The 21,845-nt window shown below is 47.0% G+C and overlaps 1 long non-coding RNA gene across 1 annotated transcript; it reads right to left on the bottom strand.

Moving 5' to 3' along the window:
* Positions 1–621: 621 nt before the first annotated feature.
* Positions 622–8,041, bottom strand: LOC134103988 (uncharacterized). Its single transcript, XR_009941582.1, has 3 exons — positions 7,946–8,041; positions 7,781–7,872; positions 622–1,165 (listed from the first exon to the last, which is right to left on the bottom strand). It is a non-coding gene; the product is annotated as an uncharacterized LOC134103988 (long non-coding RNA).
* Between the last annotated feature and the right edge of the window lie 13,804 nt (positions 8,042–21,845).

Here is a 21,845-nt window from a genome sequence, read left to right as displayed (position 1 = left end):
TAAATGTAAAAATAAGCACAAGGTTATCAAACAAGACTTTACACCCACAACGGAATCCCCTACTTATGTAAAAGCACTTCTTATGTCCCTGATAGCAAGTACTATTATGTTTAATGGCTGAGAGGAAGAAAAAAGTATGATTTAAAATTGTTTCTATTTCTTTATTCTTCTTTCACCATGTTTAGCTTGCATGTCTTTTTTTTTTATAAATATAACACTTAGTGAGCTGGCAAGTTTGTAACAGTGAGCAACAATGTAGTATGTTGTAACTTTTATCTCCATATTATCATGTGTAGTTTTTTTATTTTTACCTTATCTTATTCTTTTTTTATCCTAAGAGGATCAACAACTTGAAAGCCCAAATTAAGCATCTGAGCTTTAGTCAGTTACAACAACTGACTTTGTTAAGTCCCACCAGCTTCACATACTATATGAAAAAAAACAAATAATCTGTGACCCTATGCAACAGGGTCCCAACATATTAATAATCTGTGTCTGCGCTCATTGCAACTTTTTGTTATACGAAATTCTGTCATCTGCCAAACTTGAAACAGAGTAGGTTTAATAATTGTTGGATTCCGTTGCGGACGCGTTTGCTTCAATGAGTCAAAGATCCAGTGATTGCATTGCAGTAGTTTATTGAGGTTTATAGATTTTATCCAAAGGAAGCATTTCAACCAGAGATACAAACGCAGAAGAACAAGTAATAAGAAAGTGCAATATTCATCAAATTTCCAGACATTTTATACATCTTTATAACGCGGGTAGATGAAATCCAGCGCTGTGGTTGGTTGAGAGCGAGTCACAGGGTGCATCATTGAGCGATAATGTACAGGTGCTGTTCACATTGACCCATTGTTCCATATCACTGCAAACTCAAAGTTACATTTTGTGGGACCGTTAGTTGACATTTGGCCGACATGCAGCCTCTTTATTGGAGTTCCACTAAATAATACTTTTATAAAGCAATTATTATAAACAGGAAAAAAGATGAACAAAATAAGAGTAGACGACGGGTGCTAAATAAACTCGTCTGAATTAGACGCAGAAGGTTTCCATGGCAACGTCTCCATCCATCTTTAGGTCACTTTGCGGGGGTCGTTCCTCCAGAGCATTTCTTCTGTTCTTTAGAAATTCAGTCGACCCGTTTCATAGGAGCTGCTCCCTGTGTAGTTAGAAAAGTGTCATCGACTACACACTGAGTACACATACTTATTGATACTACATGTGTTTATTGTGACTACACACTGAGTACACTGTCATGGTACCCTGACGGGGCGAACCCAGGTGCTGGAACCCAGAGAAAAGACAGGTAAGTCGTGGGAGAGTGTACAGGTTTATTGTGTCGGTGCGGCAGACAGGGACTTGGCTTGGACGAGGTCCGGGCTCGAGGATACCGCTTGGCTGGAGGTCCCCCCTGGCGTGCTCCTGAAGCAGTTTCCTGAGGCACGAGAACAATGGTTAGTTTAAATAGAAAAGGCAAGGCAGGACAAGACAAAGCTTGGCTGGGGCCTGGCGAGTCGACGTTGAATGGCAACGAACTGACGACAGCACAGGGTTTTGCAGCTCCTTAAGAGGAGGTGAGGTGACGAGGGTGATTGACTGCAGCTGGTGGGAAGAGTGGAGCAGAGCTGGCGGGGGAGGAGTCCGACAGGGGCAACATGACAGTACCCCCCCCTCAACGACCGCCTCCAGGTGGTCCTGGACGCCGATCCGGGTTGGCACGGTAGAAGTCCTCGATGAGGGTACGGTCCAGGATGAGGGAGCGAGAGATCCAGGCACGTTCCTCTGGACCGTACCCCTCCCAATCCACCAGGAATTGGTGGCCACGACCCCGTCGTCGGACGTCCAGGATGCGATTGACCGTGTAGGCCGGCGCACCGTCAATGAGCCGGGCGGGTGGTGGGGGTGCGGAAGGCGGGAAAAGAGCGCTGTCTCGAACAGGTTTGATCTGGGAGATATGGAATGACGGGTGGACCTTGAGGGCAGCGGGCAACCGGAGGCGGACACAGGAGGGATTGATGACCTTCTCAATCTTGTACGGACCGATGTAGCGGGGAGCGAGTTTCCGTGACGTGGCTTGGATGGGAATGTTCCGTGAGGACAACCAAACCCTCTGACCTGGCTGGTAGGTGGGTCCCACCACCCTGTGGCGGTTGGCGGAACGGCAGTTGCTCTCCTTGGTGCGGAGGAGAGCAGCCCTGGTTTGGTGCCAGATGTCTTGGCACCGACGAAGATGTTCCTGAACCGAGGGCACTGCCAAGTCCAGTTCCTGGGATGGAAACAGTGGTGGTGGGTACCCGAGGGCGGCCTCGAACGGGGACAGTCCTGTGGCAGAGGAAGGGTGAGAATTATGAGCATATTCGGCCCATACCAGATATTTCGCCCAGTCCGTAGTGTCCTGAGAGGCCAGGCAGCGAAGGGTGGTCTCCAGCTCCTGATTAGCCCTCTCAGCCTGCCCATTGGATTGAGGGTGGTATCCGGAGGTGAGGCTTACAGTGGCGCCCAGCGCTGAGCAGAATGCTCTCCAAACTTGGGAAATGAATTGAGGCCCTCGGTCCGAGACGATATCAGAGGGGATGCCATGGTGTCGGAAAACCTGTTGGACCAGGATATCTGCAGTCTCGGTGGCTGTGGGTAACTGTGGAAGCGGGATAAAATGGGCAAACTTGGAGAACCGGTCAATGACTGTAAATACCACAGAGTTGCCTTGAGAGGTGGGGAGACCAGTAACAAAATCCACCGCAATGTGTGACCATGGCCGGCTGGGGGTAGACAGAGGATGAAGTAGTCCGGATGGTGGAGCGTTGGAGGTCTTGGAGCGTGCACAAGTTGGACAGGCGGCAACATACTCCTTGACGTCTTTACTCATCGATGGCCAGAAGAAACGTCTGCGAAGGAGGTTGAGGGTTCTGGTGACACCTCCGTGACATGCGATACGGGAGGAGTGGGCCCAGGTTATGGCGTCAGATCTGAGAGAGGATGGAACATAGAGTGTGCCGTTAGGAGGATTGGGGTGGTCCGGTTCCTCACCTTGGGCTTGAAGGACTTTTGTTTCGATGTCCCAGGTGAGGTTTCCAACGATGCAGGATTGCGGGATGATGGTAGTTTTGGCGCTGTCCTGGTCCTCCGAGGAGCAATATTTACGGGAGAGGGCATCTGGCTTGACGTTACGGCTGCCTGGTCTGTAGGTTATTGAAAAGTTGAAACGGTCAAAGAACAGACACCAACGGGCTTGACGTGAGTTTAACCTTTTAGCAGAGCGTAGGTACGAGAGGTTTTTATGGTCGGTCCAAACGATGAATGGTTGGACCGCTCCCTCCAGCCAATGTCGCCACTCTTCTACCGCCAACTTGATAGCGAGGAGTTCACGGTTGCCAACATCATAGTTGCGTTCTGCGGGAGTGAGTTTCCTGGAAAAGTAGGCACAAGGTTTTAGTTTGCCGGACTTCTCTTCTCGTTGCGAGAGCACTGCCCCAACGCCAGAGTCCGAAGCGTCTACCTCGACAACGAATTGTCTGGCGGGATCCGGTTGGATAAGGATGGGGGCAGAGACGAAAAGTCTTTTGAGGGTGTCAAAGGCATCTTGAGCAGCCGGGTTCCACTGGAAGGTTCTGAGGGTGGATGTTAATTGAGTGAGGGGGGCGGCGATAGAGCTATAGTTTCTGATGAATCGTCTGTAGAAATTAGCGAAGCCGAGGAATTGCTGAAGTTTTTTACGTGAAGTGGGGGTTTCCCACTGAGCGACGGCTTCGAGCTTGGCGGGATCAGGTCGGATACTGCCGGCCTCAAAAATGTACCCCAGGAAGGGGATAACGGTGGTGTGAAACTGGCATTTCTCAGCTTTAACGAAGAGCTGGTTTTCGGAGAGTCTTAGAAGTACACGACGGACCTGTTCCTGATGTTGAGTGGGGTCTTTAGAATAAATAAGTATATCGTCAAGATAGACGAACACAAATCGATTCATAAAGTCCCTAAGAACGTCATTAACTAAACGCTGGAAGACGGCAGGCGCGTTGGTCAGGCCAAAAGGCATGACCGAATACTCGTAATGCCCCAAGGGTGTATTAAAGGCCGTCTTCCATTCATCCCCCTCTTTGACCCGGACAAGATGATAAGCATTGCGAAGATCTAATTTGGAGAAAATACGAGCCTCCTGAATAGAGTCAAAGACGGAACTTATAAGAGGGAGAGAATACTTGTCTTTAATCGTGATTTGGTTTAGTTCGCGGTAGTCAATGCACGGCCTAAGAGTCTTGTCCTTCTTTTCGACAAAGAAAAACCCAGCACCAACAGGAGAGGACGAGGGACGAATGTGTCCCGAAGAAAGTGCCTCTTGGATGTACTTCTCCATAGCTGCTTTCTCGGGACCTGAAAGATTAAATAACCTTCCTTTAGGAAGCGTGGCACCATCGAGCAGACGAATAGAGCAATCATAGGGTCTGTGTGGCGGGAGAGAGCTAGCTTTGGCCTTACTGAAAACGGTTCTTAAGTCATGATAGCAGTCGGGCACGTTGGATAGGTCGACCTCTTCAAGACTAGGGCTGGAGGAGCCCTTAACGGGAGGCACAGCGGACTGCAGACAGTTGGCTAGGCAAAACACACTCCAATTGGTGATGTGACGGTGAACCCAGTCACACTGGGGGTTATGGCGCTGGAGCCAAGAAAAACCTAACACGACCGGGTTCTGGGGGGTGTGAGTGATGAAAAATCGTATGAATTCCCGATGATTACCGGAGGTGACTAGCAATACAGGCTTGGTGCGGTGAGTTATTAACGAGAGAGGTTGTCCTCCTAAACCAGCAGCTTTAACAGGAGCTTCTAGTTTTTCTGTGGGTAGCGAGAGACGAGAAACCACACTGTGGTCGATAAGGCTTTGTTCAGCCCCGGAGTCAATGAGCGCTTGGTGTTCAGAGATCTTAGACTGATGACATAGTTTGACAGGAACGACAAGAAAAGCTTTAGAAGAGGGTGTCGAGTCACCCACCCGCGGCCTGTCGTCTAGCGGGGGGTTCTGGAGTTTAAACGGGCCGTACACTGATTTACTTGGTGGCCCTGCTGGCCGCAGTAGAAGCATGCCCCCTCATCGCGTCGGCGTTGGCGTTCTTCGGCGGATAGTTTCGAGTGGCCGATCTGCATGGGTTCTTCTTGCGACGTAAGGGGCCGTTCAGACGAGGAAATGAGTGGAGAGTGGTGTGTCGTACCTTGAGTGGTCTTTACTGGGCTCTTGCGGGACGGAAAAGGGTTCTCATGCCGACGTTCACGTAGTCGGGTGTCCGAGCGGAGAGCAGCGCTGACGAGCTCCTCAAAAGAGTGGGTTTCTGGTTGTGTACATAAATGGTCCTTAATGGGGTCATTCAATGACTGGTAAAAGACCCCTTTTAATGCTGGGTCCGACCATCCTGCCTCCACCGCCAGGATCCTGAAATCGATCACATGATCATTAACGGGACGGTTGCGTTGTCGCAGGGCTAATAACTTACGGCCGGCTTCTTCTTGTCTTTGAGGGCGGTCAAACACCAACTGGAACTCCCCGATGAAGTGGTCAAAGGATAGGTGAGAGACGGGGTTGACAGCCAGAAACGCTTGAGCCCATTGTAGAGCCTTGTTACGCAGTGAATTGATGATGAGCGTAATTTTGCTGTGATCCGACTGATAATACCTCGGGGCTTGTTGAAACAGCAAACGGCACTGAAGGAGGAAACCGCCGCAGGCTTCGACGTCCCCATAGAACGGTTCGGGCAGTAGGCGGACGTTCTCCGGGTTCATGGCGGAAGGAGGGGCGGAAGCGTTGCTGGGAACCGGAAGTGAAGCTGCGGTGGGGGAAGTGGACATTTGACCAGTTAGATCCATTAAGGTTTGTGTCAACCCATCTAGGCGTCGGAAGAGCTCTTGTTGGGCAGATGCAATCTGGGACAGAGCGTCGGCTTGGCGGCCCAGGGCGACGCCTTGTAGGTTGACGGCAAGACGGAGTCCTTCTGGGTCAGTTGGGTCCGGAGTATGGTCAGTTCGTTCTGTCATGGTACCCTGACGGGGCGAACCCAGGTGCTGGAACCCAGAGAAAAGACAGGTAAGTCGTGGGAGAGTGTACAGGTTTATTGTGTCGGTGCGGCAGACAGGGACTTGGCTTGGACGAGGTCCGGGCTCGAGGATGGGTGATACCGCTTGGCTGGAGGTCCCCCCTGGCGTGCTCCTGAAGCAGTTTCCTGAGGCACGAGAACAATGGTTAGTTTAAATAGAAAAGGCAAGGCAGGACAAGACAAAGCTTGGCTGGGGCCTGGCGAGTCGACGTTGAATGGCAACGAACTGACGACGGCACAGGGTTTTGCAGCTCCTTAAGAGGAGGTGAGGTGACGAGGGTGATTGACTGCAGCTGGTGGGAAGAGTGGAGCAGAGCTGGCGGGGGAGGAGTCCGACAGGGGCAACATGACATACACATACTTATTGATACTACATGTGTTTATTGTGACTACACACTGAGTACACATACTTATTGATACTACATGTGTTCTTTGTGACTACACACTGAGTACACATACTTATTGATACTACATGTGTTCTTTGTGACTACACACTGAGTACACATACTTATTGAGACTACATGTGTTTATTGTGACTACACACTGAGTACACATACTTATTGATACTACATGTGTTTATTGTGACTACACACTGAGTACACATACTTATTGATACTACATGTATTCTTTGTGACTACACACTGAGTACACATACTTATTGATACTACATGTGTTCTTTGTGACTACACACTGAGTACACACACTTATTGATACTACATGTGTTTATTGTGACTACACACTGAGTACACACACTTATTGATACTACATGTGTTTATTGTGACTACACACTGAGTACACATACTTATTGATACTACATGTGTTTATTGTGACTACACACTGAGTACACATACTTATTGATACTACATGTGTTCTTTGTGACTACACACTGAGTACACATACTTATTGATACTACATGTGTTTATTGTGACTACACACTGAGTACACATACTTATTGATACTACATGTGTTTATTGTGACTACACACTGAGTACACATACTTATTGATACTACATGTGTTTATTGTGACTACACACTGAGTACACATACTTATTGATACTACATGTGTTTATTGTGACTACACACTGAGTACACATACTTATTGATACTACATGTGTTTATTGTGACTACACACTGAGTACACATACTTATTGATACTGCATGTGTTTATTGTGACTACACACTGAGTACACATACTTGTTGATACTACATGTGTTTATTGTGACTACACACTGAGTACACATACTTATTGATACTACATGTGTTTATTGTGACTACACACTGAGTACACATACTTATTGATACTACATGTGTTTATTGTGACTACACACTGAGTACACACACTTATTGATACTACATGTGTTTATTGTGACTACACACTGAGTACACATACTTATTGATACTACATGTGTTCTTTGACTACACACTGAGTACACATACTTATTGATACTACATGTGTTTATTGTGACTACACACTGAGTACACATACTTATTGATACTACATGTGTTTATTGTGACTACACACCGAGTACACATACTTATTGATACTACATGTGTTTATTGTGACTACACACTGAGTACACACACTTATTGATACTACATGTGTTTATTGTGACTACACACTGAGTACACATACTTATTGATACTACATGTGTTTATTGTGACTACACACTGAGTATGTGGTATGGTGAGTGAGAGCTTACTGCGAGGTCTTTCTGTGGAACAGGATCGAAGTCTCTCCCTCCGGGTCGGGAAGAATCGGGCTGCAGCTTCAGCTTCATCGAACATCATGCTCCTGGTAAAAATATTAGATTATAAAAGAAGAAATCAGGTCAATTAAAGTCAATTATAAAGTAATAAGGACTCACGGATGTTCTTCACAGCCACAAGTTCCATTTGATCCAACCTTGTCAGACATATTCCCTGTGAGACAACGCAGGGTCATCAGGTCACATGAAAAATAACGATCCAGTTACTAAAATCATTGAGGAAGTACCTCATTATTTTGACTTTGTAAGCATCACCAGGATAATTCCAACGTATGTGTGAGTGGTGAGAAGAATAATGAGGTTCCACACATTGTTGATGACTTTCAGGAGCAGCTCCAATCAGTAGAGTGGATTACAAACATTTTAAGTGTGTGTGTGTGTGTGTGTGTGTGTGTGTGTGTGTATGTGTGTGTGTGTGTTTGTTCCACGTAACAAAGCCAGACGTTCCTTCTTTCATTGAATATAACAGATTTCTCTATTGAGTAGAGGTCAAAGGTTAACGGAGTTATCTGCCCAAATCTGGAGAGGATGCTTGTTTTCTGTTCTTGTGACGTCCCGGGCGAGCGGAGCACGACTCCTCTTCACAATATGGAGCGATGATGCTCCAGCACCGGGGGAGGGGGGGCGGCCCAAGACCTGCCCAGAGGGTGTATCCCACAACCTGCTGTGGTCCCGATGGTTGGTGGTCCCCATCTCCGTGGAGATCTCCATGACGATGAGCCGAGGGGGGGCGCTGAGGGGTAAAGTGGTCCATTAACCCGGGAGACCGAGAGCACCCCCAATGGGGAAGGCCCAGGACATATGGGCCCCTCCCCCCGCACCTGGTCTTTCCTGTGGCTAGCTGTCTTCGCACATGGTCTTCTCTGGACATGGTCCTCCCTGTACCTGGTCCACGCTGCACCTGGTCCACTCTGCACCTGGTCCTCCCTGTACCTGGTCCTCTCTGCACCTGGTCCTCCCTGTACCTGGTCCTCTCTGCACCTGGTCCTCCCTGTACCTGGTCCACTCTGCACCTGGTCCACTCTGCACCTGGTCCTCCCTGTACCTGGTCCACGCTGCACCAGGTCCTTCCTGTACCTGGTCCTCCCTGTACCTGGTCCACTCTGCACCTGGTCCACTCTGCACCTGGTCCTCCCTGCACCTGGTCCACGCTGCACCTGGTCCACTCTGCACCTGGTCCTCCCTGTACCTGGTCCACGCTGCACCTGGTCCACTCTGCACCTGGTCCTCCCTGTACCTGGTCCACGCTGCACCTGGTCCTTCCTGTACCTGGTCCACGCTGCACCTGGTCCTCCCTGTACCTGGTCCACGCTGCACCTGGTCCTTCCTGTACCTGGTCCTCCCTGTACCTGGTCCACTCTGCACCTGGTCCTCCCTGCCCCTGGTCCACGCTGCACCTGGTCCTTCCTGCACCTGGTCCTCCCTGCACCTGGTCCTCCCTGTACCTGGTCCTCTCTGCACCTCGTCCTTCCTGTACCTGGTCCTCTCTGCACCTGGTTCTCTCTGGATATGGTCCTCCCCCCGGACCTGGACATTATCATTTGAGCCTCTTGCCCCCCCCCCCCCTCCCACTACAAACTGTGATGGAGCGGTATACAATTTGACAAATAAAATCATGTGAGGAACCCCCCTTATAATAAAGGGGAATGCCAAATGGTTCATCTCAGCATCTTAGATGGTTTCTCACTATGACTTTGAAGGACGATAGTGGGATGTTGACGTTCATCTGGCGCCCCCAGGTGGACACACGACGCAGCGGCACCACAGCCGCTTTAGTATTTTTAAATGAGGAGATCAAATGGGCCCTTTGTAGAAAGGCAGGTTCCGATAAGTTTCCTTTCTCTAAGGCCACATTTTCAGGTTTTTCAGAACGGAACAATGAATGAATGAATGTAGCGACATGAATCAGTCACTCATGTTTCCCATCATTCTAACAGTTGGGGGGGGGGGCACGAACCAAAGAAGTCAGGAAATGAAAACCAGCGGACTGACGACTTGGTAAAGTGGGTTTTAAATGTGTTGTATAACAAAGTCTATTATTATGAATATTATTATTATATATAGTGGTGGATGAAGAAACGTCTTCTGTTCGATCCACAGACAGTTTGTAACCGTCATGAGGGTCTCGTGTTGAGCTTTAGTCCCGCCCCGGATCTCCTCTTCAACCCTTACTTAAACTTAAACTTAACACTTAACAATCTTTCCACAGAACCCTCTCCTGTCCGACCATTGTCTGATAACCTTTGAATTTCTACTGCCAGATTCTCCTCCTCCTGCCAAGGGTTTCTACAGTCGATGTTTATCGGACACCGCTGTAGCCTCATTTAAAGAAGCCATTCCCTCTGCTCTAAGTTCAGTGTCCTGTCTCAAGATATCAGAAGACTCCTGTGAAAACTTCAGTCCGTCACAAATCGACCATCTTGTCGATACTGCCACAGGCTCTTTGAGAATGGCACTGGACGGTATTGCTCCCCTCAAAAGAAGAATGGCAACAAGAAGGAAGTTCGCCCCTTGGTATAACTCTCAAACCCGGAACTTAAAGCAAACTGTGCGGAAACTTGAGCGGTTATGGCGTTCCACCAAATCAGAAGGATCTAGGCTAACTTGGCAAGACAGCGTTAAAACATATAAGAAGGCTCTCCGTAACGCAAGAGCATCCTATTACTCATCATTAATCGAGAAAAATAAAAACAACTCCAGGTTTCTCTTCAGCACTGTAGCCAGACTGACAGAGAGTCACAGCGCTGTCGAGCCGTGTATTCCTGTGGACCTCAGTAGTAACTGTAGTGCATTCCATTAAGGTCACTTCGGACGCCTCAAGGGTTTCAATAGGCTTGTTCATTTATTCCAGTGTTACATGTCCCCATGTTTTGTGTCTCTGCCTTTAACTGTGAGTGGGGGTAGTGTTTTGTTTTTTGTCATGGCTTACAGGTGTGCAGTGCTGGTTGGCTGTTGGCGAGGAGGCGTGGCCATATAAAACCTGGGGAGCAATCAGCTAATGAGCTGGTGGCCTATATAACCTGCCTGGTTGAGGAACAGAAGAGAGAGAGAAAGCGAAAGGAGAGGCTGTGTTTTGTTGTATGGCCTGGCTGACATTGTTTTGTTTGGGATCTGGTCGAATGAGACCCAATGGTACTCTACCTCTGTTCTGGAGAAGGGGTAGGTAGTTCTGCCCATGGGTGTACATTTTCCATCACGTAGGTAAACCTTTGTTACACACACTAAGTTAGCTGGGTGGGGTCACCCCTGTAGTTTTTGCAATAGAGAGGTGAGCTGGTTAGGGATAGATTGTGTTAGGCAGGGAAAGGGGTGTAGAACAAAAGGGACCTTTTGTTTATTTCCTTACTTTGACCCCAATCCCCTTCTCCTCCCTGATTTGGTTATGTGTGTACCTTTTTGTTGTGTTGTTATTTGTTTGTGTCACCTTCTAAATGTCCCACGGGGACCAAACACAAATTTTACGTGTCAGGCCTCATTTGTTTCAGCTGCACCCCCCCCCCCCCACACTACTTCACTGTCCACTGCTGATTATACAGGGTGCGCCAGCACAGGTTTTTACGTTCCCCACCTGTAAAACGAGTTCCAACCTAGGTGGGAACGTAACATGGGGGCTCGTCCGGGATATTTTAAATCAGCCTGTGCACACACTCTGTGTTTGTAGCTTTGGATTGTGTAAAGTGTGGTAGTGGGTTTAGTGTGTTTGTTTAGGGTGACTCATAAAATGGCCACCTTTGATGTAAAAGACTTTCTGGATAACCCTACATGGGAGGATTTTGAAAATTGTAGGAGAGTGGATTTAGAATCCTTGGCAGCCCAGTTGGGTGTCTCTGTGCCAAGGGGATTTGTTAAGGCGGAGGTACGTGCTTTAGTGTTGGCCGCACTGCTTGAACAGCAGGTGCTAGTTCTGTCTCAACCTGTGTTTGAGGAGGGGGTGGATACTCCGGGGTCCCCGGATAGACCTCCTGAGGCTGAGTATAAGGCCCCGGCCACCTTGCCTCGGTTTGATCCCTTCTCTCCCATGCCTCCTGCTGTACCGCTACAGCTGGACGCCGAAGAGAGGGCTCAGATCCGAAAAGAGGAGCTCCAGCACAAGTTGGAGATGCGTAAACTGGAGTTGGAAGCTGAGAGGGATATCCGAATAAGGCAGATGGATTTTGAACTGCGAAAGTTGGAATTGGACGCAGAGATGGCGAGGCTTGCAGCTGCTTCTGCCATGCCCACTGGGGGATCTTCCGCTCAGAGCGCTGCAAACACATTTGACATCAGCCGGCATATTGCTTTAGTTCCTCAATTTTGTGAGTCTGAGGTGGATTCGTACTTTAGTGCATTTGAACGTATAGCAGTGGCCTTAAATTGGCCTAGGGACGTGTGGCCACTGTTACTTCAGTGTAAATTGTCTGGTAAGGCGCAGGAGGTGCTGGGTACCCTCTCCCTTGCTGATAGTCTTAACTATGACATTGTTAAGGCTACTGTGCTACGTGGATATGAGCTGGTGCCAGAGGCTTATCGCCAAAAGTTTCGACGGCACACCAAATCCACTATAAAAACCTTTGTCGAATTTGCGAGAGAAAAGGAGTCCCTATTGGACAAATGGTGTTTGGCAAGTAAAGTTAAAACTTTTGAAAGTCTTCGTGAGTTAATTTTGTTGGAGGAATTTAAAAACAGCCTTCCAGAGCGGTTGGTTGTATACATTAACGAACAAAAGGTTAATAAGTTATCGGAAGCCGCGGTGCTGGCCGATGAATTCGTGTTAACACATAAAACTGTGTTTCCCACTCACCGTAGTGAAACTAGACCAGTTGTTTCTGCACCTGCCTATAACTCCCCTCGTTACACGGTACATGCACGACCATCTCAAAAGGAGGAGCGTGCATGCTTTTACTGTCATAAGGTTGGGCATATCATTGACGATTGTGTGACTTTAAAACGCAAGTCCCCGCCATCAACCCCTAAACACCCCAAAGGTGTGGGGTTAATCAAGATGGCTACACAGGGCACGGTACAAGAGAGTTCTGCCGTTCGACCGAGTGGTTGTGACCCAACGTATGACCCGTTCATATTTAAAGGCTTTGTTTCCCTGACAGGTGATTCTAAAGACCAGGAGCCCATTTTGATATTGAGAGATACTGGGGCGGCTCAGTCTATAATTCTCTCAAGTGTTCTGCCCTGGTCAGCTGAGTCTTACTGTGGTTCTAGTGTATTGTTGAGGGGGATTGAAATGGGTTGTGTCCCTGTCCCCTTACACACTGTCCATTTGGTTTCAGATTTGGTGAGTGAATGCTTCAGAGTTGGTGTACAGTCCCAACTTCCCATAAATGGGGTGGCTCTAATCATGGGTAATGATCTAGCAGGAGGTAAAGTTGTGCCAGTGTTAGAGGTAATAGACAAGCCAGATGTGCAGTCTAGCGGAGATGTTTTGGCCACTACATTTCCTGAGGCCTTTCCTGCATGCGTAATTACGCGTGCCCAGTCGCGTCGCTTGGGTAGCATGCTTGACCTATCTGACTCTGTGCTTGCACCTATGTGGACTGGAGAAGAAGTCCCGTGTTCTACTTCTGTGATCCCAAGTAGTTCAGCTAAGGTTGCTCTTGAGGTAGAAAAGAAAATGGATTCCTCGGGTGACGATTTAAGAGTACCATTGACTAGGGAAAAGCTAATAGCTTCCCAAAAAGAGGATCTGAGCTCAGCTAAATGTTTTGCCTCTGTTGTGAAGTTGGAGGAAACCACTACGACGGGTGTGAAATATTACTTGAAGGACGGTCTGCTAATGAGAAAATGGACTCCCCGCACGGATCCAGGGAAGGATTGGAGTTCGGTTTTCCGGATTGTAGTTTCAGCCTTGTTTCGGACACATGTAACGTCTTTAGCTCATGATATTCCCTGGTCTGGTCATTTAGGGGTGACTAAAACGTATGATCGCCTCCTCCGTCATTTCTTTTGGCCGGGAATGAAACAGGATGTGGCTCGTTTCTGCCGTACATGTAGTACGTGCCAAGTGGTAGGGAAGCCTAACCAGGTAGTTCCCCCGGCTCCTTTATGCCCGATTCCGGTCATGGGAGAGCCGTTTGAGAAGGTGTTAATTGATTGTGTTGGTCCCTTACCACGGACTAAGTCTGGAAACCAATTTATGCTTACCATAATGTGCACTGCTACTAGGTACCCTGAAGCAATTCCTATGCGTACAGTCACCAGTAAGGCAGTGGTGAAAGCCCTGATTAAGTATTTCTCTACTTTTGGGTTCCCAAAAACCATACAAACAGATCAAGGAACAAATTTTACATCTAAATTGTTTGAGGGAGTGTTGAAGACCTTGTAGGTGACCCATAAGTTGTCCAGCGCTTACCACCCGGAGAGTCAGGGTGCGCTGAAACGTTGGCATCAGACCCTAAAGGCCATGTTAAGTAAATACTGCAAGGACACCGAGAAGGATTGGGATGAAGGGATTCCATATGTGCTGTCTGCGATTCGGGAGACTGTGCAAGAGTCTCTTGGGTTTAGCCCCGCTGAGCTAGTCTTTGGTCACACGGTGAGAGGGCCTCTAAAGATACTAAAAGAACAAATTATGGCTAGCGATTCAACAGAGTCTTCTACTAACGTCCTAGACTATGTAAATCAAGTCTGAGAAAGGCTGCATGATGCATGGGCAGCAGCTAGAGAGAAACTGTCTTCCACTCAGAAGAAAATGAAACGTCACTTTGATCTAAAAGCTGTGTCCCGTTCTTTTCATATCATATCAGGTTAGAGATGGTTCCAAATCTGGTACCAGTACAAGTCCGGTGGTTGCCGCTGTTGCCGCTGTTAAGCAGGATACCCAACCTGGACTCTGGGTAACTGATGAGGACAGTTTAGCGATGCGAAATACTCCAGAGCAGTGTGCTCATTTGGGTAATTCTGAGATGTTAGCGTCTCTTCCCTCACATCTGGAGCATTTGAGTGATCAGCAGAGTGCTGATATACAGTTACTAATTGCTGATTTTCTGAGTCTCTTTAAGGATGTCCCGAGTCGGACAACTGTGTTGGAACACGATATAAAGGTAGGCGATGCTGCGCCAATCAAACAACATCCATATCGTGTTAATTTAAGTAAGAGATCAGCAATGAAAGCCGAGGTAAACTATTTGATAAAAAATGGAATGGCAGTCCCCAGTAGCAGTCCTTGGAGTTCTCCCTGCTTGCTGATTCCAAAGCCAGACGGGACTCAAAGGTTTTGCACGGACTACCGGAAAGTGAATAAGGTTACGATCCCTGACTCATTTCCTTTACCTCGCATGGATGACTGTATTGACACCATTGGCTCAGCTGCTCATGTCACCAAGCTTGATTTATTAAAAGGGTATTGGCAGGTACCTTTAACCCCGCATGCTTCTGGGGTGTCTGCTTTTGTAACTCCGGACAGTTTCTGCCAGTACACGGTGATGGCGTTTGGAATGAGGAACGCCCCGGCCACCTTTCAACGGTTGGTAAATATAGTATTGGCTGATATTCCTTATTGTACCTGGATATTCCTGATTGTACCTGGATGACCTAGTGATTCATTCCACTACCTGGGCTGATCACATAGACACGTTGAGGGCTGTGTTTGCACGCTTGGCCAGCGCATCGTTAACCCTCAACTTGGCCAAATGCGAATTTGGAAAAGCAACCGTAACGTACTTGGGTAAGGAGGTGGGAAGAGGTCAGGTTCGCACCCCAACTTCCAAGGTAGAAGCTATCACACGGTTTCCTGCTCCTGCTACTCGGCGTGAATTGCGCAGGTTCTTGGGCATGACTGGGTATTACCGAACCTTTTGCAAGAATTTCTCCACTGTCGTAGCCCCACTGACCCAATTACTTAGTCCTTCGGTGTCATTTAAGTGGACTGATGAGTGTCAGTCTGCTTTTGAGTCTGTGAAAGACCTATTGTGCACTTCTCCGGTTCTGTCTGCCCCAGATTTTGAAAAACCGTTTAAGTTGGAGGTGGATGCCAGTTCTGTGGGTGCGGGTGCTGTACTGTTGCAGGAACATGATGGAGTAGATCACCCAGTTTGTTACTACTCTAAAAAATTCAACAGTTGCCAGTCCCGTTACTCCACCATAGAACAGGAGACTCTGGCGCTGTTGTTTGCATTACAGTTTTTCGAAGTTTATGTTGGCTCCAGTGTGTTGCCTGTTGTGGTGTATACTGACCCCAATCCTTTAGTTTTTTTGGGCCGCATGTACAACCACAACCAGCGTCTCATGTGTTGGGCGTTGGTTATACAAAGTTATAATTTAGAGATTTGACACATAAAGGGGTCAGAAAATGTGGTTGCTGATGCTCTGTCTCGGGTTTAAATAAATAGGTCTGTGATTTTTTTTTTTTTTCTTTTTTGTGTTCGATACCTGAACTTTTGTTGTGACCACTGTAAAGTCAGGTACAGACCATGTCGTAATCCCACGGGTTTACTCTTTTTGGAGGGGGCGTGTTACATGTCCCCATGTTTTGTGTCTCGGCCTTTAACTGTGAGTGGGGGTAGTGTTTTGTTTTTTGTCATGGCTTACAGGTGTGCAGTGCTGGTTGGCTGTTGGCGAGGAGGCGTGGCCATATAAAACCTGGGGAGCAATCAGCTCACGAGCTGGTGGCCTATATAACCAGCCTGGTTGAGGAACAGAAGAGAGAGAGAAAGCGAAAGGAGAGGCTGTGTTTTGTTGTATGGCCTGGCTGACATTGTTTTGTTTGGGATCTGGTCGAATGAGACCCAATGGTACTCTACCTCTGTTCTGGAGAAGGGGTAGGTAGTTCTGCCCATGGGTGTACATTTTCCATCACGTAGGTAAACCTTTGTTACACACACTAAGTTAGCTGGGTGGGGTCACCCCTGTAGTTTTTGCAATAGAGAGGTGAGCTGGTTAGGGATAGATTGTGTTAGGCAGGGAAAGGGGTGTAGAACAAAAGGGACCTTTTGTTTATTTCCTTACTTTGACCCCAATCCCCTTCTCCTCCCTGATTTGGTTATGTGTGTACCTTTTTGTTGTGTTGTTATTTGTTTGTGTCACCTTCTAAATGTCCCACGGGGACCAAACACAAATTTTACGTGTCAGGCCTCATTTGTTTCAGCTGCACCCCCCCCCCCCACACTACTTCACTGTCCACTGCTGATTATACAGGGTGCGCCAGCACAGGTTTTTACGTTCCCCACCTGTAAAACGAGTTCCAACCTAGGTGGGAACGTAACACCAGTGTTTCGTTCTTTCACATATAATAACAAAAATAAACTGTCACTAAACCTATAAATAAACCAACACATAAACAAGCAAAAAACTAACAACAACTGAAAAACTGACTTGAAATGACTTGTTGATTAAACAGTATCATCAAGATTTTCCAGAACTGGCAGCTGAGGAGAAATCAGAGATGTCAGTCGAAGACAAACAGTTCATGTCTATGATGGAAAGTTCAAAAGAACTAAGAAATGGTCATTATTACTTACCGTTACCCTTTAAAGAAAATTATGTAATGATGCCAAACAACTACCAACAGGCACAGCAACGTATCATGTCTCTGAAAAGAAAATTTGAAAAGAATGAACAATTTCACAGAGAATACACTGCATTTCTAAAAGGAATGCTTGAGAAGGGCCACGCAGAAGTCGTGCCATCTGATGAACTGGAAACACAAAGTGGAAAGGTGTGGTATATTCCACATCATGGAGTGCACCATCCGAAGAAGGGTTCCCTGAGAGTTGTATTCGATTGCTCCGCATCCTTCCAGGGGGTATCCTTGAATAGAAAATTGATGCAAGGTCCAAATCTCACCAGTAACTTGGTAGGCGTCTTGTTGCGCTTTCGCCAGGAGCCAATCGCTCTTATGGCAGACGTGGAAAGCATGTTCCACCAGATAAGAATTATGGAGAAGCACGTGGACTTTTTGCGCTTTTTATGGTGGCCAAATGGTGATACGGGTCAACCACTCAAAGAACACAGAATGACAGTGCACTTATTCGGGGCAACGTCTTCACCAAGTTGTGCAAGTTTCGCCCTCAGACAAACTGCCGAAGATTTCAAAGATCTCTTTTTGCCCGAAACAGTGGAAACAATTAAGCAACATTTCTACGTAGATGATTGCTTGAAAGCTGTGGCTACTGAAGCCGATGCTGCGAAGTTGTGCAAAGAGCTTGAAAGAGCTTGCTCAATGGGAGGCTTTCATTTGCACAAATGGATAAGTAACAGCAGAACAGTCCTAACGTCCATCCCACAAGCAGCCAGATCAAAAGAAGTCAAAGACCTTAACTTGGAATCCAGTGATCTTCCTACAGAAAGGACTCTTGGTATACAATGGCACATAGAAAGTGACAAACTCACCTTCGCAGTGAGCCCGAAACAACAGCCATGTACTCAAAGGGGAATACTGTCCATTGTATCCTCAGTATACGACCCCCTCGGCTTCATCTCTCCATTCGTCCTTACTGCTAAGAACATTCTGCAAGATCTCTGCAAACTGAATTACGCCTGGGACAAAACTGTACCAAGCCACTACATACAGCTGTGGCATGAATGGATGGCAGGCCTAAGTTGCATTGGAGAGCTCCGTGTCAACAGATGTTTCAAGCCAAAAGGCTTTGATCCGATAACATCTGCACAACTACATCACTTTAGTGTTACGGCTGTGTCACGTATCTCCGTCTCACAAATTCAGAGCATGAAGTGCACACCTCCTTTATAATGGGGAAATCACGCGTTGCGCCACTAAAACAAACTACAATGCCAAGAATGGAACTTACTGCAGCAGCACAAGCAGTACAAATGGATAAACTGATCAAAGCAGAGTTACAACTTGCTCTTGAGAATTCCATGTTTTGGACAGATAGTACATCAACACTGAAGTACATTCAGAATAAGAACAAAAGATTTAAAACATTCGTGGCTAATAGAGTGAACACAATCAGGGAAATGAGCAAAGTAAAACAATGGAGATACATAAACACTAAACAAAATCCTGCAGATTGTGCATCCCGTGGTCTCAAAGCCAGTGCTCTTCTGAATTCAAAAGGTGTGGCTGAATGGTCCAGAATTTCTCAAACGTCAGGAATCTGAATGGACAAATTCTGACATTGCCATACAAACACATAGAGATGATGATGATGATGAGGCGGATGTGAAGAAAGATGTTCTCACCATGAACTTGATTGTAAAAGAAGAACAAAATCCTACTCACACATTCATACATTATCACTCAAAGTGGAACAATCTAACCAGAGCAGTAGCATGGCTACTTAAGTTAAAAGACGTTCTCTTGCAATTAAGTCTGAAAAGAAAGGAAATACTTACCAACATGAGTATTAAAACCTTAGATGCAGAGAAACAACGTCTGATGGAAAGTAAAATGCAAACAGTCAAAAAACGCATGAATGTGCAGCAGATTACTTTAGAAGACGTCAAAAGGGCAGAAAAGGCAATCGTACACTTTACACAAATGGAGGCATTTCCAGGAGAAATCAAAACCTTGCAAAGGGAAAACCCTCATGTCAGTCATCAGAGCCACATTCGTAAACTGGATCCTATTCTGCAAGACGGATTACTTCGTACAGGAGGAAGATTAAGCCGAATGGCTATGCCCGAGGATCGAAAACATCCTACAATTCTTCCAAAACACCATCATGTGTCCAAGCTGGTGTTAAAACACATTCACGAACAACTAGACCACTGTGGAAGGAACCATATGTTGGCCAAACTGCGACAGCAGTACTGGATTCCAGCAGCAACTTCCCTTGCTAGAAGGATACGATCTGAGTGTGTGTTCTGTAGACGCCTACATTCAAATTTGGGAGAACAAAAAATGGCAGATTTGCCAAAAGAAAGAATAACACCAGATTTACCACCATTTACCTTTGTTGGAGCAGACTTCTTTGGTCCAATCATAGTAAAAAGAGGACGCAGTGAAGTGAAAAGATATGGTGTCATTTTTACGTGTTTCACAACTCGAGCAATACATTTGGAAATAGCCAATTCACTTGACACAGATTCATGTATCAACGCAATCCGCAGATTTATAAGCAGACGAGGGCAAGTACGCCAAATAAGATCTGACAATGGAACTAACCTGACTTCAGCTGATCGTGAACTAAAAAATGCCCTAAAGGAATGGAACCAAAGCAACAAACTTCAAGTTGCTCTGCAACAAAATGGCATAGAATGGATTTATAATCCACCTGCCGCTTCACACTTTGGAGGAGTATGGGAGAGGTTAATAAAACAGGTCAAACTAATACTTCTATCACTAACAAAGGATCAAATAGTAGACGACGAATCCCTTCACACTTTCATCTGTGAGGTAGAAGCCATAATGAATAGTCGCCCACTTACCTCAAACTCAGATAGTCCAAATGACCTCGAACCTTTAACACCCAACCACCTCTTACTTCTCAAAGGGCATACATTAGACCTCATCATAACAAACTTCCCTGTTGACAACGTTCAAGTACATGATCTTGGCATATCTGATCACAATGCCATATCATTTGACTTCTCATCCTTGACCTCGCTCAATAAACCTAAACAGAAAATTTGCTTTCGCAAAACAAAAGACATTAACCCTGAACATCTGTCCTACGACCTACAAAACTTGGCCACATCTGCCCATCACTCTGCTACTGACAAGCTTGTCGACCATTACAATACTGGACTGCGAGAGATACTTGACGACCACGCTCCCCTCAAAACACGTACTGTAACATTTACACGCTCTGCTCCGTGGTACACTGGTGCGCTGCGTAGACAGAAGGCGGCTGGGAGGGTCCTTGAGAGGCGCTATGTTGCCTCTGGGCTGACTGTCCATAAAACTGCTTATAGAGATCACCAAAGATCATATTCCAACCTGCTTAGTCTGGCACGGTCACAATACTATTCCAACATCATTAACAATAATCCCGGAAACGCAAAACAGCTTTTTAAAACAATAAACTATCTTCTCAGTCCACCTCCCCTGAGGCAACAAAACTGTACCGACGACAAGTGCAACAAATTCCTTGACTCATTCACCACAAAAATAACTACCATTCGCTCGAACCTAATACCTGGCACTGTCAGTCCATCCATCCCCCCAACCTCAGTACCAGTGTTCTCTCACTTCATTCCCCCTACAAACAGACAGGTTGAGACTCTCATACACAGTATGAGACCCTCAACCTGCTCATTAGATCCTCTCCCCACTGACCTAATCAAATCAAATATGACTTTCTTAAGCGCGCTCATCACCACCATCATAAACTCTTCCCTGCAATCTGGCCATCTCCCAATCTCTCTTAAAACTGCACTTATCATCCCTCGGCTTAAAAAACCCTCCCTCGACTCCGATATTCTATCAAACTACCGGCCCATCTCTAACCTTCCATTTCTCTCCAAAGTCATCCAAAAAGTAATTGTCACCCAAATCCACAACCACCCACTCACTCACTCACACAGTCTCTATGAAAAATTTCAGTCCGGTTTCCGCCCCGGCCATAGTACAGAGACAGCCCTGGTCAGGGTCACAAACGATCTGCTCGTGGCTGCTGACCAGGGCTCATCATCTCTCCTCCTGCTCCTGGACCTCTCAGCCGCCTTTGACACTGTTGACCATGCCATCCTACTTCATCGTCTTCAACACTTCATCGGCATTTCACACACAGCACTTCAGTGGTTCCGGTCCTACCTGACTGATGGCATGCAGGGTACCTCAGGGTTCGGTTCTCGGCCCTACTCTCTTTTCTATCTATATGCTCCCCTTGGGCCACATCATCAGCAGGCATGGAGTTGCTTTTCACTGCTATGCTGATGATACGCAGCTTTATGTCAGATTGGACCCCACATCCTCTGCATCATCTCTCTCCATGCTAACTGCCTGCCTTGAGGAGATAAGGACATGGATGACTGACAACTTCCTCCAGCTAAACAACTCCAAAACCGAAGGTCTCCTCATTGGGACCCCACACCAACTCCGATCTTCCCCTTTGACTGTTTATTCATTCGCTGGCCATGACATCCCACTGAAAGTCCGCTATAA

The sequence above is a fragment of the Pungitius pungitius genome, chromosome 14 (genome assembly GCF_949316345.1).
Source record: "Pungitius pungitius chromosome 14, fPunPun2.1, whole genome shotgun sequence".
NCBI classification, from domain to species: domain Eukaryota; kingdom Metazoa; phylum Chordata; class Actinopteri; order Perciformes; family Gasterosteidae; genus Pungitius; species Pungitius pungitius.
The sequence above is the reverse complement of the archived record's forward strand: the minus strand, read 5'-3'. Positions and strand labels throughout refer to the sequence as shown.